This window comes from Lissotriton vulgaris, chromosome 8, assembly GCF_964263255.1.
Source record: "Lissotriton vulgaris chromosome 8, aLisVul1.2, whole genome shotgun sequence".
Classification (NCBI taxonomy): Eukaryota; Metazoa; Chordata; class Amphibia; order Caudata; family Salamandridae; genus Lissotriton; species Lissotriton vulgaris.
This window is the reverse complement of record NC_141696.1, coordinates 327,822,838-327,838,659: the sequence shown is the minus strand read 5'-3', so window position 1 is coordinate 327,838,659 and position 15,822 is coordinate 327,822,838. Positions and strand designations below refer to the sequence as shown.

The following is a 15,822-nucleotide window of genomic DNA, read 5'->3' as shown; positions in this document are numbered from 1 at the left end:
TTAGTCTGGGTAATACATTCCAACACAGGAAATCTGATGGTTGGGTCCTTTCTTGTTTTTTTAAAATGTTTCGGCCCTACCCAACCACCCTAGGGCCAACCCTCTTGTGTCTTCTACTTTTAGAAATTGGGCATTTTCTTGCTTTACCATCATGTGCCTCTGCTTGCCTATGGATTCCATGTCTGCTTTAGATTGACAGTTGGGCTGTTTGTGCATTCACTCTAGAGAGTCACACAAAGGGAGCTGAGGTGTTCCCTGCATATCCTTATAGACAATCCCCAGGCTGATGGGCCTTCCTGAGCTAGACTGGTAGGAGGAGTTGTCACTGACACCTGAATAGGACTGCCCCTGTTCTCTCACAAAGCTGTCTCCACCCCCTGTGTTCTGTCTGGAGCCAGGACAGGGCAAGGCAAGATCTGTGCACTACAAAGTATACCCGTTGAAGTATACCTACTTCAAAGGCAGAAAGGGTTATCATTATTGGACCTGTAAGCCTACGTTTTTAGAACACTTCTGGAGCAACCAGAGATTCTGCCAAGAAGAAGAGCAGGAAAATCGGTAGGAGGAGAACTGTCACTGTGCTTGTTGGTGTGTTGTGCTGGCCTGCTGCTTGCTGCTTCTGTCTTGGGCAGAGGAGGCACTGAACTGTACTTTCTTATCCTGCTTGTCAAGGTACTCCAAGGGCTTGTGAGTGCTGCTTATCTTCTGTTAGAAGTCTCAGGGTCATTAAAAAATTCATCTGCAGCTCTCCTGAACTCCTCCTGCTGGAAGTTCTGACCTGCCACGTGTAGCCAACTTTTGTTCTGGGCCATTGGAGGTGGTTTTGCTACTCCAAGAACTGAACATCCATGCATCGCCTTTTAGCACCTTTTTTCTTGCCGCACGTGTGCTGTGCAGTTGGAAAACCAAAGCTTTGCAGCAGTGCGGACGAAAAATCGATGAAGCACCTGTTCATGGCTGAAAGAACGACCGCAGCCCCGGTCCAGAACACTGTGTCTCCAAAGTCCGAGACTCCCGCCCCAACACTGGTGCAGGCCCTGCTGTGCGGCTGAAGGAATCAACGCATCCCCTGCTCGCAGATGGAAGATTTGTGGCAGCGCCTGTTTTACCTCCTCCGCATCGACCCCAGAACGTCCTGATTTTCCAGGCATCGCCCCTGGGCGCCCAGTTTCCAGTGCCTCATCCCGCAGTAAGGAGCTGCATTCAGAATAAAACAAAGCACTTGTCCTTGGAGGTAGGAATCAACGCAACACTTCTCCTGCGTGCAGCAAAAGCGACGCCTTTGTCCCCCTCGGAATCAAGAATCGATGCATTTCTTGTGTTTTGTGATTCTTCCCTTCTTTGTGTCTGTTTTTCATCTTGGTTTTTGATGCATTAAAAAGATACTTTGTGCTAAAATCAACGCAACCATAGAGTTCCATTGACTGAATTGCATAAACTTTTTAAGTGATATCTTTGCTTATGTATGTTGGGTTTTTGTCATTTTGGTCTTGGCTGGCTTAGATGAAGATTGCATATTTTTCTAAATTGATGGGGTGTCCATTTGCAGTGTTTTCACTGGGTTACTAACCGCCTGATTCATCAATGGGCCGTTTTGCGAGCCCCTAATAGCGAATCATAGCGATTCGCTATTAAGGACTCGCAAAACGGTAATCATGTAGGAATCGCATAATGAAATGCGATTCCTACTGATTCCTTATTTGCGATTAGCTAATTGCTAATCGCAAATAAGGAATAACTCGCCATTCATTCCTATGGGCCAAAAGGCACATAGGAATGAATGGGGAGTATTCCTTATTTGCGATTAGCAATTAGCTAATCGCAAATAAGATTGCGATTTGAAGGGTGCCAGGGGTGTCCACAGGACACCCTGTAGCACCCCTCAAATGACATTACACACAGGTGTTGCACACACACATGTCCAAAGGACATGTGTGTGTGTAACATGCAACTCAGAAAAATGCATTTAAATGCATTTTTCTGAGTTTTCGCAATTTACCGCGAGGTCTGACCTCGCGGTAAATTGCGCCTAGAAATTGCGAAATCGCAAATTGAAATAGGATGTTGAATAACATTTAAGGAATCTCAAATAGAGATTCCTTAAATGTCATTTCCTCGCACATTTGCGACATCGCAATTAGCGATTTTTGCTTTTGGAATGCTGAATCCCAAAAGCAAAAATCGCACTCGCAAAGGGCCGGATTCTCAGAATCCGGCCCTTTGCGAGCCGATTTAGCCTTCATGAATAAGGCTGTATGTGTTTTATGTACAAATGCTAAACACATAGCCTCTGAGATAGGCCTGACTGCTTGTGCCAAGCTGCCAATGGGATGAGCAGGGGTTATCTTAAGTGTTTAACTCTCTTCCCCTGACTAGAAGGAAGGTCCCTACTTGGACAGGGTGCATACCACTGACTACTAGAGACCCCATTTATATCAGCGGGATGTCAGGATTATAGTTGATTAGATGTTCCTGTGGAGGGAGCTAGAGGAGGATATGTGATGGTATATGGGAGAAGTGTTGCTCTAGATAGACCCAACCCTTTTTTCCAGGTTTAGGTTTTAATCTAGGGCTGACTGGAGTTGGATATATGATTGCATGTTATAGAAGCTTAAGCCTCCTTCTGCTGCACCCTGTACAATGTTGCATTTGAAACCGTGGGGCAGTGTCCACTCCAAAGAAAGCATAGGAGTTTTCTTTGAATTTTCTCTACTATGGGTTTTAGGAATCGCAGTGTCAGACTCTAAGCGGGGAAGTTCATTTTTATTGATCTTAATCTCCCTAGTCAGGATATTTCAAGTTTGCCCCAGCAGCAGTGGTGGGAAATTACTCTAATAGAGGTTGGCCATTGTATTTGGTAGGTTGATGCCAAGATAGTTTATGGACTTGTGAGCCCAGTTAAAGCCATGACTGCTACGGTATGCCTGGATGTCTTTATCAGTATTTGCTATCCCTATCCCACTGGATTTTGTGTAATTGATCAGGAAGCCAGACACTTTCCTAAAGTGCACCAATTCCTTCTTTAGAGCTGTGAATGTTTACTCTTGGTAAGGAACATTGTGGGCATACACGGCCAGCTTGAACTCTAGCGCTCCTACCCTAACGTCCCTAATGTTTGTGTTGCTTTGTTCCATAGTAAGTGAGAAGATTACTGATGACAGAGAACAACCTTTCCTGGTATCCCTCATGATGGACATCCTATTGGATAATTTGCCATTGTTTTTGTGTGTAAGCAGTGCTTCATGGTTCAACAGAATATATTGCTTTAGTCAGTGCCCTAGAGGGGTATTGTGTAGCACTTTAGGGATAAAAAGCCAATTCACTGTTTCAAAGTTCTTCTCTGCATCAAAACAGAGAAAAGGACCATCAAAGTTCAGGATTATTTGGCACATTACATTAGATTCAACGCCAATGGGATGTTATCTCTAGTGGGGTGGCCATTGACGAATCCATCTTGGGGAGATATCAGATCTGCCCAGCGCATGTGCAATTGCGATATCAACAGTGATGCAAATATCTTTACGTCTGTGTTAAGCAGAGCATTTGGAAGAGAAGCTAAGTAGTTTGTTGGGTTTTTGTCACGTTTCAACAACAGCATTAGTTGGTATTCCAACCTTGTGCCTACGATTGTTCCTTGGTTTAAGATATAATTAAATACTACGGTTAATGGTTCTGCTAGGATATGAACGAAGGCCTTGTAGAAAGACACCAGGAAGCCGCCGGATCCCGGTGCGTTTCTGCCGGTAGGTTGCATATAGCTGCCCTGACCTAGTCAAACAAACTTGCTTCATCTAAAGGAGTGCAGTCGACCCTAACAATGCAGTCTGAAAGTCTGCCAATTGAGCCTCTAGTGCTTCCAGTGAAAGGTGCTCTTCCATATAAAGAGCATGATAATCAGTAAAGCAATTTAAATTACCCTTAGTGTTGGAATGGAGAATGCCTTGCACATCGATTTTATGAATGAGATTTATTTTATGGACCAGTTTATACACTCACAACCTATCTACCTTGCCTCCTTTCTTGTAGTCGGTTTGGTTAATATGTAACAATTGTTTTGCCAGATAATGCATTAGATATTGTTCTAGTTCCCGCAGTACTTTTCTTAAAGCTCTATAGGTGTGGATGGAACTATCTTGCTCCTGTTGTGTTTCTCATCCATGTAATTCATCTTTGAATGCCAGGCGAACCTCTCAAAGGCTGCCGTGTGAGATATTAGTTCCCCCCAATTGCTGCTTTTGTGGTGTTCCATAGTATATCATATCGTACCTTGCCATTATTATTCTCCCAAAAGTAGTTGGCTAAAGTTTCATTTATTGCATTCTTTTCAGCAAGGTCCCTCAGTGCGATTTCATTTACAAGCCTTGGCCTATGGGCTTGTGCATAAGGGGGTGACTGTGTCTAAGTGGAGCCACATGATCCGATAGTCGCCCAAGTTTGGTTCTCTCCACACATCCTCGATGTTAAGAATCACCATATCAAGTATGAGAGAGGGAGGAGCTTTGGGGCAGGTGGGTAGCATAGGGCATTCTATCCTAATCATGGTTGAATATAGAGTTAATTTCTCCCCCACTATGATGTGCCTATTGTTGAGTGTGCTAACTTAAGCATAGTGCTGTTTCTTTACCTCAATTGTGGCATAATCAAATATATAGTCACAAGAAAGCAACTCTACCTGAACTTAATGCCAATCCACCTGCCTTCTCTGTCCAAGTGCTTGTATCTAGCTTGAAGGACAGACCCTTTCTGATAAGTATCGCTGTGCCTTTTGTTTTTGTGGTGTTTGTGGCATACAAATGTGATGGGAACAAATAAAAGCGCCACCTGGATACCTCTTTAGAAACCAGATGGGTCTTTTGAAGGAGGGCCACATCGACCTCCTTCATTTCAAGTAATGGCTGCAGAGCTCTCCATATAACAGTAGAGTTAATGTCCTGTACATTCAATGTGAGTATTGTGATAATAGTAATATGAGCATGAGGCGTATGCTCCAAAGAAGCAAGTTGGTTAAGAGAAATTCTATAGGCTTTCGGACCCTTCTCCATCAGCCGCTCTTGAGCCACTCTTGGGTCCAGTGTGCCCCTTGTATACATGTGAAGTAGCAAATGGATGTGAATGCAGTGTAGACTGTGCAGTGTGAGTGTAAGCCCTAGATAACAAATAATGTGGACACAGCAAAACAAAAAAAAACTGTTAACTCAAAATCTTTTCTAACTGTACTGTGTAACATACAGTCTTCATTAAGCTTCCTCCCTGTTTGTCTAACCTCAATGGACCATTTAGGCTGGCTCCAAACATTGGCATACAAGCCCCTGCCCTGCTAATCATAGTTGCTATGTGAATCACTGTAGTAGAAATTAAGGAACAAGATGGCAATATGTATTTGCAGTCTATACAGATCTTATAGCGGTGGTCAAGAGGAGCCAGCTATTAGCAAGCCCTGTGATAGCTCCCCCCAAAATGTGGTGCTGCGTGCTAGGGTAATGGGTGAGACGTCCTGAAACAGTGTTAGCATGGAGTCTCTGAAGGTAAAATCCAATTGTGTTGGAACGCTGAACTCATTCTATGTCAGTGACCAAGTCGTTTGGTGCCCGGAAGCGGGTTCTGCAATGACTGTTGGAACAAGGCCTGGATATATTTCTCTAGGGCTTTAGAGGGGGTGTCTTTCGGAATTCTTGAGTTGTATTGTATTTTCCCTGGCACAATTGTCCAAATCATCCAACTTGTCAGCCAGTACTTTTGGCATGATTCCAGTGAGGCAAATCATCATGAGAGAGCCTACTGGGCATGATTTGTTGTTGCTATATCGTTCACCACATGGGCTCTTGTATTTTTTACTATCTGGATAGAAGGATCTCATCCCAAGATTGATTTAGTAATGCCCTGCCGCCAAGCGGCCATATCTTTTCGAAATTCTAAGAGAGTGCCCGGATATTCACCTTCATTGCTGGTGCCTGGAGGCTGTTGTTCCAGAGGTCCCCAGAGTCCACAAAGAGTTCATTATCTAATGTATAATATTTTTATGGTTCAAATATTTTTATTGTTATTAACATTTCAGTGCAAAATGGCACATGAATGCAGCGGCGATAAGACCCCTTACCAGGGGAACACACAGAAATAAGAAAAATAAAAACAATCAGAACAGAAACCAAAATGCCCCTCCCCCACCTCACTGCCCCTCCCCCTGTGTCACTCCGGAATAATGTGTTTATGTATATTATTTTGAAATGTAAAATTATAGTATTTTCATTATTATCTTCAAGTTTAGTGTGGGTTTAGTAAATGGAACCCCCTCTTACATCCCACTGTTTAACACTTTCCCCAATCTGATTACATTTAGAGTGAGTATAGTATGACATATAAGCCCCTCAAAGTCATTTATAAATATTAGCAAATAAAATATTTTTTAAACCCTGAGTTATATTAGATAGTTTTTTTAAATCTTTTATTTTTTGCCCATTTTCCCCAGTTTTTTGATTTTGTAGTTTTTTCTCTCATACTTTGGGCTGGTCCTGGAGTTTGTTGACTGCAAGTTTCCTATTGCTGGTCATCAGTTCAGGTAAGACTATTTTAAACTTATTTCAGAAGGGTTCAGTGGTGGGGAAGGTGTTTTGTCTTAGTTAGGCTAGTATTTATAGTTGATGCTGTTTTGGTGTATGTTTATTCAGTGTCTGTCTGGTCTATGTGTTGAAGATTGATTTTAACTTGTTTTGTTTTACTGTGATTTGATGTGTCCTGGGGCTGTAAGTGTTTTTGAGTGGGTTTACGTGGGTTTTTCTTGACAGGGTTTTATTTTTGGACATCCGACTTTATGTTTAACCTGGATATATTATATATATATATATATATATATATATATATATATATATATATATATATATATATATATATATATATATATATTAAAAATGTCTATTTTTTAACTAAAATAGTTGTTTTTCACTTCCTCCTTCATTTTTATTTCGTTCCTGGATTTTTAAGGATTATTTTTTCGAAATGTTTGGGTTTCCTCGGTTATCAGACTCGTGTTAGATATTCCATATTTCTCTGGTGTATTTTTCAATTTTATGGGCTTTTTTTATCATTATTTTTGAGACGGCGATTATTCTATCGTCGTTCACTGAATAGGACTTCAGCTATGAAATAGTGTTATCTTATTTTATTTAATTTAAAATATTAGAAGGGCAAAGTTAATTTTTATAATCATATGTTAATTTTTTGTCTATTTATATGCTTTTTTCTGAAGTTTGCATATTTTTATAAGAGGTAGAAAAGCGTTTTTAAGTAAAATAATGTTGGTTTTTAAAAATTGTATTTCAATATATTTCTAAATGCATATCATAATGCATTTTAGTTTCCATCTGAATTTTGTCCATTAATTTTTTTTATTCAGATTGGTATTTTATATTTGCTTCAATATTATCTAGAAATAAATATTCATAAAGTATTGGGGTTTGTTGTTTATGTAGGTTAAATTATGTAAAGTGGTGTGGTTTTAAAAGTAGGGTTCTCGCTATCAAGTCTAGTTATGGGAGGCCTAGGTTAGTGACAATTATAGCTTTGAATGATAGAAGTTCACTTATTTGTTTAGTTTGGTTGGAGACTTTTGATTTGAGTTGAGTCAAAGATTGTTCCATTCTTAGCTCTTGGTAGCTTTGTTCTTTTTTTAAATATTTCTAGCACTTAGTGTAATACAGGGTGACTTTTCCAAGTGCTTCTTGGGATGAATTGTGCCACCATTCTACAGCATTATTTGGCTTTGTTTATTGAAACATGGTGCTGTCATAGACTTTCCACCATGGAATGTGATACTTGGGTCTGTGGCCTGATCGGTGCAGGTGGTTATCCAGAGTATCTTAGAGAAGCTGTTTGGTTTCATGCTGTTAATAATAGGGAATTCAAGTAACATGGCATAATATTTACTGACTTCTGTTTCAGGGACATATGCTAAAGCTATTAGCTTTTTTATTTTGTGTGCACATTGTAGGTCAGTTGTATATTCTTTGCTTAGGGTAAATTTTGGGATAGGCTCTGTTTGATATACCAGGCACCCCATAAGCCAGATCTGCAGGACATAAACTGTGTTACTCTCAAGACAAATATTCTCAAAAGTCCCAGATACAAAATCAGCTACAATTAACAAGAACGTTTTTATTATACAAGCAATTTGCCCATGCAAATTTCTTTTCCATGCTGTTGTCGGTGCGTTGTAATATTTACTTGCGAGTGTTAGTGTTGCGCTGACACTAGACGCTCTGGTTTCTCATCAGTTGGTGGTGAAGCTGAATGTGGTTTTTACTTGCCACTTTGACACTGGAACAGTAATTGGCACTCGCAATGGAGAGTTACGCTTAACACACACTACGCTAGGTACACAACCATAGATAAAACAATAGCATGTAAATGGGTGGTAGAAAAAAGGCAGTCTTGAAATGGTTTTCAGTTAGTGGAACGTTTTTTTTTGTGAAAATGGCTCTGGTCAATATTCAAAGCAATACAAAAGTCCCCATTTTCATGCTAAGCCTTTATGGGTATTTTTTAAGTTGCGATTTGAGATAGCTGTGACAAAAAACTAACAAAACCAGTTCTGCCCCCTGCACACAGGATGATAGGATTACTAGATTGCCATTGAATAATTCAAATTTCCATAGACAGTGAGAATATAGGGCCTGATCTGGATCTTGGCAGACAGGTTACTCCCTCACAATGGTAATGGATATCCCGTCTGCCGAAATATAAATGCCATAGGGTATAATGGGATTTATATTTCAGCCGACAGGATATCAGTCACCGTTGTGACGGAGTTACCCATCCACCAAGATCTAAATCGGGCCCAAAGTAACCAAATCAACCATACTCCCCAAGTAAGCATGGGAGGAAAATCCGTTACGCTCGCGGATTTTGCGGATTTTCGGTAAATTCGCGAGATTCGCGAATTTCCCGCAAAATTCGCAAATTCGCACGCAGCGGATTTTTTTTCTTTGCGGTGTAAGTTCGCAATTGCGAACATGTAGGTGCGACGGGCAGCAACAATCTCGCACTCGCGAAATTACAAAAATTGCAATTCCCCGCACAAGAAATCTACTAGCAAGCAGCATAGACCTTCTGAAAATGATTATTTTTATCAGAATAACTCCTCAGGTTGACATTTGCCTGCACTTTTTTAGATTTGAGGCCTTTTGATTTTCTTTGGATAACTTTTGGATTAGAAATCAACTTTCTCATATAAGCTTGGTGGGGCATTAAAGTTGCTGTAATGCTGCTCTGCAGAAAAACGAGTTTTGCAAAAGTGAAAGCAGGTTCAAAAGTTCAAACTCATCATTAGTAACCGTTCCCTGTAGTGCTTCCTGACAAGGGCCCCTCCAGAGTTCAGTTGCTAGTTGCAACAATTGTATGACCCTGCTCTGACCCTCACAGCAGGCTCATAGAATAGCTACAAGTAGGCCACAAAGGTCCTGGAAAACAAATTGCACTGCAACAGAAAGCAAATTACAGATTAGGATGCAGGTGCCAGACTGGAATTTTAAAACAGTGACACATTAATAAATCAACCCCAAATTAATTCATGTCAGTTGAAGCAGGCAGGTGTGCTTGCTTTTTCCCCCCATAATCTACAGTGATGATGAACCAGAGGGTGGCATAAGGCATTGATGTACCAGAGGGTGGCATGGGTAAAACAGAGGGTGGCAGGGGTGAAACAGAGGGTGCTGGGAACCTATGATGATGAACCAGACGTAGAAACAACATAATCGTGACCGTTGCGAGCCGACATGTAAGTTCGCGATTGCGAACTGTTACAAAACCCTCTCGAACTGTCAGAAATCCTTGCGAACTGGCAGAAATCCTTGCGAACACAAAAAAAATCCGCAAATTCGCGAGAATTCGCGGATTTTGCGGATTGCGAGTTCGCAAATTCGCGAACGCCAGATTCGCAAAATTCGCCCATGCTTATCCCCAAGGATGACATTGAGCACACTGAGCTGCAGTGAGATTGTAATAAGAGAAGTCTTTCATATAAACTGGACTTACTGCCCAAGTTTCTTGAAAGTAACACACTTCCTTGCCAGCAACAAAAACACACTAATTGTGATACCTTAGTTTGGCCAGCAGACCAGTCTTATTCAGAGGTGGGGCCTACAGCTTAAAATGTTCACTATTGAACACCCTTGTGTGGAATATCCTATATTTTAATCCACAAGGAGTTTAGAGAGGCCAGTAGCGGGATCAAATGGAAGGACTGTATGTAATGTGGATGGGAAATTCAGGAGTTTCCTGGGAGGGGTTGTATCATTGGAAGGTGAGTGACAGTACACCGATTTGCCAGTAGAGGACAATATTGTAGCTTAAAGTATAATTTTAGAATAAATTGTTGAAGATTTGAAGAAAGTATCACAAGTAGGGTTCAAAAGTGAACCAAATAATACATCCCCCCTTTTTTGGTGGAGAGACAAAGAAGGGTATTCCTACGATGTTATTACTCCACGGAGGACACTTTCATACATCTCGCAGAGGCTAGCAGCCTTTTGCCTAGATTTGACAGTAGACTCTATGGGATTTTTTTTCTTTGTGTAATGTGGATTATAGGATCTGTTCTGGGATTTATTCAAGATAGTCTTGACTCTTAAGAAACTGGGACTTCATTTGCGTATTGTCCATCAAAATATAGAAATGAGATGCTGACTACATGAAACAGCAGGATTTGCATAAATTCAACATACATGCTCAATTGCTTGATTTATCAGTGCACATTTTGTACTTACAAATTCTTTTTCTCACACATGCTTGTATGCAATTCTGGTGTAATATTAGGCTGGATTAAATCTCATGTCAATGGCAGCAAGCTTGTTTATCAGAGTGAGAATTCCATAGAACTTTTGCACACGACCATACAAACTTGTAAGTTTGTATACTCACTAACACGTTATCTGGCAGTTCTCATCCTAAAACTGGGCGGAGGTTTTCTCCAGTCAAGCAGAGGGGTAAACCTGCTTCCACCATGGGAATGAGCACGGAAGACCCACCATAATTCATGGTGGTGTGAACAATGGTGAAAATATTTTCTTCGTGGAGAGAACAAATCAGAAATGTTTACAAGTGCATTTTCCCATGAGCCGAAATTTCGCCATGAACATATGTTATTGGGTATATCTGTTCATATGAAATGGAATATACAAAATAATTGAAGGAGTACATTAGAGAAAATTACAACAGTGGCAGCTTTCCAGAAGTTCTCTTGGAAACCTTTGTTGAAATTCCCTACAAGTTAATTATATCTGTAATCAACTAACAGACAAATGAATTATGTGATAAGAAAGCAACTGTTATCAGTGAGACAGAGTCTTACTAGTACAAAACTATATATATGATGACTACCATGATATACATAATAATATTCAAAGTGTTTTGGTAGAAAAGGCTGGTGCATGCAAATAGAGTCTCTGCATGCAACGTACATTAAAAGGTTTTACTTTATGGAACACTTTCTTTTCCCATGGAGGTCTGCAACATTCCATACTTTCTCAGTGCTTTTTGATTTGATGCATTGAGAGGATTTGTAGGTTTTCGGACTTACCTAATGCCTTCAATTTCTAACCAGTCTTTATCACAGTGACGGGATCCTGGCGACTTTTCTTGAATTTGTATTACAAGTATATGTATTGACAACTTATAACCGGGTCTTGGAGCCTACAATTGAAATGAATTTGAACATTCTAAAAACGATACATTTCAATGCATGTTTTACTTGCAATTCACACCAAACAGTGTAATAATTCAAATATTTTACTTAAAGAAAATGTATTTTTTCTAAATTTTACAACTTTTAGTGAGTTTCCAGTATGCTTACGTTGGAGAATGCACAAACGTTAGGCACCAAGAACATCTCTAATATAATCTCATTAACACAGGATTTTCTCACAGATGTAAGATGTGGTGGACATGTACATAAAGTTCTCATTGAAGAGGAGTGAGCATTAGATATGAAATAGGAAAATGTATCTTTTAAACTTAGCATTAGCCTAGCTTCCCCAGGGGTACAGAAGGTCTCAATAAGAGCCCGGGAGGTCCTGTCATATTGGCCCTGCTACTTTTGTATAGATGGAACTTCGCTGATCATTGGGGGGCCTATTTACAAGAATGTAATGCAGTGCAGCTCAGCAAGTCACCTTGCAGCACTGTGTGTCAGGGAAAGGGCAAGAATGTGGAAGTATTTAATGCAATACGGCACATTCCTGCCTTTCAACCTGCGCTGGTGCTTTTTGGCAGCCTAACACCAACGCAGCCACCCTTGCACCATGGTGCAAGGATGTCTGTATTGAATGCAGGTTTGTTTTTGTGTAAGAAGGGACACCTTCCAGCACAAAAACAATCATGGGAGGCCTTTTCCTCTTTCTATGTCTGCTGCAAAATGCAGACATAGTAACAAGGAGAAATAAAGATATTTCTCCAAGTTATGCCTCATCTGAGAAGATGTATCTTTTTGGCGCATTCCCAGGTTTACCCGCTCTGGTAAATGAGAATTTGTCAAAAGTCATAGGTGTTGCATGGCATTACCCATGCAATGCCCATGGAGTGCCTTCCCAGAACAGAGTAAGGCAACGCAGTGATTTGTGCTGTTTTGCCTTACTCCAGATTTATGGAGCCACTCAGGGCCGTGCAATTGCTTAGCTTTATAAACCACATGTGAGGTTTTCTTTGCTCTTGCACCACATTGCGTGGTGCTAGAGCGACACAAACCGGCTCATAAATAGGCCCCTGGCAGTTTCGTGAGTGAGGCGCGGGTCTTGTGAGTCACCAGCACCTCTTGTCATGCTTGTGCCTCTTCTACTGCACTGCACCGATGGAACATACCGCTCCTCTGTAGTTCAAAGCACAAGGCACTGCTTTCCTTCTCAAGCCCAGCAGCTTGTTTGATTCAAACAGTGCCATTCCTGGACAGACTGGCAGACAGAGGTAAGACAAGCATTGGGCTAACTGGCTTTTTAGTATGTATACATATGACTTAAAGGAGCTCTCTCTGCAATAGTTTACATGTTTGCTGTTCATGTACATTGAGAACATGTCCAGTAAGCATTCTTTAAAACAAACCCTAAACGATGCTAGCTAAATCTTTTCTCTCAGGCTGTCATCACTTTCCCTCGACCCATGCCTGGCATGATTTGTTTGATCCTTCCCTCATTCCATGACACTTCTGCTAACCTCTTTAATTTGCCCTTACTATGTCTCTTTAGAGTACCCCTCCTTTGCCCTTGATGTGACAGGACTTTATCTGGCTGGTACTGCTGGAACTCAGGCAGGTTCCTAGTATGAACACGTATATGCACTTCAACAGCGGAATCTATTGCATAAGATATTTCCTCTCAAGGTGCATTGGCAAATCTTAATGTCGCAGACTTTTACCTTTTTACTTTTGTATTGTTTATATATAATACAGAATTTTTGGAACGTTCAAAGGTTTTTTTCTGGTCACTTGTACATGCTTTTCTGGTATACCTTTTCTTGTAACTTCTAGCTATGGAGTGAAAGCAATTATCTGTATTATGGGCAAGAGTCAAGCTCTTTTGGGGCCTACAAAGACTCCCATAATGTTAACCTCAAAACAGGACCTCCCATACATACGACATTGGATGGCTTCTTGGCCAGGACAACAGGTGTGGTCGCAAAGGAGATCGAGCTCGCAAAGTACCCGCTACCACTCACTTGTGATCTCCCATCTACTACAGCTCTCCCTCCTACCTCTCCCGCAGGGTGCAGTGGGTAGATCTTACAGTGCCCTGAGGGGGACCAACTTACAACTATTATAAACACCCGAAGGAGTGGCTTCCTTTGCTTCACCCATGGCTGACTTGTCTCCTTCACCCCTGCCCCACTTACTTAAGAAGAAAAGACAGGCACGTCCTCCTAGTAAAGAGAAGGGTAATATTGATAAGCCTCCTCCCAACATACTATTAGAGTCTCAGTTGGCAATGCCGAACCCTTGGGGCTTAGAGTGGTCTTCCTTTCAGAATATGATTTCAGTAGAAGTCAAAGCAATAGTGCAATCCGTGCTCGGCCCACTTATAGCCCACTTAGGTAAGGTAGCAGGAGCTACGAACGACAGCAGATTACTCACCCAGCTACGTCTGGACACCCTCACCCCATTACCTTTACCTTTACCTCTTTCAGGCTTCACCCAAGCTTCCATAACTGCATCAAGAGTGGTGGATAAAGTAGTAAGGGGAAAGGTTAATGAGGTTTTTTTGGGATCATTAGGATCATTGGTGCGACGCGGCCTAGGAAGACACTATAAACGCAGAGAGAAGTAATGAAGGAGAGGGGCTCGTTACCCCTTCTGCTCTCCCTACTTTGAGAGTGAGCAGGGTTGGCCCCTTCAAGAAAAAAATAGAGGGTGAATCTGTCATCGTCAATTTTTTGACTCCTACTCTTTTTGTTAGAGCCTTTAGCGTAGTGGAATCTACCTGCACATTTAAGGGCAGGGTGTAATTGCTCTTATTGGGCTACTATATGCGGCCACCTGGAAAATCTACTATTTTTCCTATGGGTTGAACTAAGCAGTGAGTACACTGCTTTGCTATTCTAACATATAATCGTTATGCCCCTCTCTCTGACATCCAGGAAATCGACTGACTCCCTTGGGAAAGAAAAAGCCTTAGATGGAACCAACCAGGGAACTGCAGGTGGCCTCTCCCCCTGAACGTACTGTAGGCCCCACTATTGTGTTTACTGATGGGCCCAATAGTAAAGAGTGCAATGGAAGGGTCTCTCTAGTCTCCTGGGACATAGCAGGTCTGTCCGCTAAGCTGGCTGACCCAAAATGGGGTGCTTTTATTGATGGATGTGTCCTGTGTGTTCTCAAGGAGACATGGGCCACAGAAAGTGAGTATAGAGATGGCTTTCGAAGCAACAGTAAATTCACCACTCGTTCAGCCGCTAGCTGCCCTTATGGTGGCCTGTTGATACGGGTCAAAACTATATTTAGGGTGCAAACGAGAAAGATTTCAGTACAATCCCTGGACATACTTTTTTAGTACAATCCCTGGACATACTGAGGCTAGAGTTTGTTGACCCTGGTTGAAAGTCGTGGCTACTTATTAATGTTTATAATAAGTCCTTGTCATTTAAAGTACCTTCTCCAATGTTGGAGATGTTTGACAGTCTTTTTAATAGTTATGCCAAGTCGCACATCATCATAATAGCAAGTGTTTTTAATGTTACATTTGAGCCTAGTGCATGCTTCCTAGAACTCATAGCTAAAGAGGATTCATCTTGGGGCATCTCTTTTGTAGAGGTACCACCTATTACTCAACTATCTGCTACAGCCCTGCAAGTAAGCAGTTTCTGCTTGTCTTACGGGCTGGGAGCTTGCAATGGCCATACAAAATCAGACGTTTCACTGTCCCCTAATTTTCAGAGACTAAATTATAGCAGTGCAATTGATTAGATCCTCCTAGAAATCAGAGCATGCAAGGTATTGACTGACATGTTAATCCCCCATAGACTTGAAAGTGATTGTTTTCCTCTTGTTTTGGACCTGGGGCATGGGGCAGCATGGGAAGAGGTTCAGTGACATGCTCCAGGTTGTGCTGCGCTTGAAGTCGTTAACTCTAGGGCCCCAAGTGGAATGCTATTGCTACCGCAGGTTATGCCATTGTGAAAATCTATGATATACTATTTTCTTCACTAAATCCAGAAGTTGACAAGCTAGATAATAGTGACCTTCTTTTAGTTAGTCCTAACAATTGCTTTACATAGCTTATCAAAGAAGGGAACAGAAGTGTGATTCCACTAGCTAGAGAGAAATATAAAACTACACTCAAGACAGTCCAA

At 41.4% G+C, this 15,822-nt stretch overlaps 1 pseudogene across 1 annotated transcript in view; it reads right to left on the bottom strand.

Annotated features, from left to right (window-relative positions):
• The window catches only part of LOC147697001 (suppressor of tumorigenicity 14 protein homolog), a 381,221-nt pseudogene that overhangs the window by 159,115 nt on the left and 206,284 nt on the right, over positions 1 to 15,822 (bottom strand). The window contains exon 10 of the transcript XR_015299131.1: positions 11,570 to 11,682. The product of XR_015299131.1 is annotated as a suppressor of tumorigenicity 14 protein homolog (transcript). The remainder of the gene's footprint in view (positions 1 to 11,569; positions 11,683 to 15,822) is intronic.